This window comes from Micrasema longulum, unplaced genomic scaffold (assembly GCF_059751315.1).
Source record: "Micrasema longulum isolate JH-2025_06_02 unplaced genomic scaffold, ASM5975131v1 h1tg001108l, whole genome shotgun sequence".
In the NCBI taxonomy this organism is placed as follows: Eukaryota; Metazoa; Arthropoda; class Insecta; order Trichoptera; family Brachycentridae; genus Micrasema; species Micrasema longulum.
Genome location: NW_028278296.1, coordinates 59,109 through 60,083, shown reverse-complemented (window position 1 = coordinate 60,083; position 975 = coordinate 59,109).

Genomic DNA, 975 nt, shown 5'->3' with positions numbered 1-975 from the left:
CATATTTATAACATTTAAAAATATTTAGTACTTAGTGAATTCACCTTTATTTTTTATAACATGTAAAATTCTATTATTTAGAGAAGCGTAAAGCGAATCTAAAATTTCTGATGTTATTTCTTCTTCCCAAACTTGAATTAAGTTTTTTTTTAATTCCTCAATGTTTTTTGATTTTTTTTTCCCGACTTTTTTTTTCATAATCGCCCATAAATTTTCTATCGGGTTCAAATCAGGGCTATTCCCGGGCCACGTCAACGATTTTAAGCCAATTTTCTCCTTGAATTCATTGATCTATAAAAAAACAATAAATTATTTATCATGTGGTCACAAAATGCATTTAAAAATATATATATTTGTACTCACAGTGCGGGCTCTATGGCACGGCGCAGAATCGTCCTGAAAAATTGGGTCCGCGGTATACTGCGTAATGTCCTCGATTGTTGGAATAATATGTTTTTTTAACACTTTTTTGTACTGAATGGCATTCATCGTACCCTGTACAAAATTTAGAGGTCCTAAACCGTATGCTGTCATGCACCCCCAAATCATCACGTAGGGGGAATGTTTAACGGTTCGAGTGACGCACGACGGATGATATCTTTCCCCACGTTTTCGTCGAACTATCTTTCTGCCGTCTGGACCAAAAAGGTTGAATTTTGATTCATCAGAGAAAACAACATTTTGCCAATCCTCCAAGGTCCAATTCTGGTGCTCTTTCGCCCAATCCAGTCTAGCCTTCTTCATTTTGTCCGTGAGTAATGGTTTCTTTGCGGGACTCCGTGCTTGGAAACCATGCTCCAACAGCCGCCTGGACACTGTTTTTACTGAAAATGTTGATGTGCTGGTAGACTGCACCTCTGCGTGTATTTCAGGTGCCGTTAAAAATCGATCGCGCATAACAATTTTTTTTATTAAGCGATCATCTCGGGCAGATGTCACGCGCCCCCGTCCGCTTCCTTTTTTCCGTTCTATGGA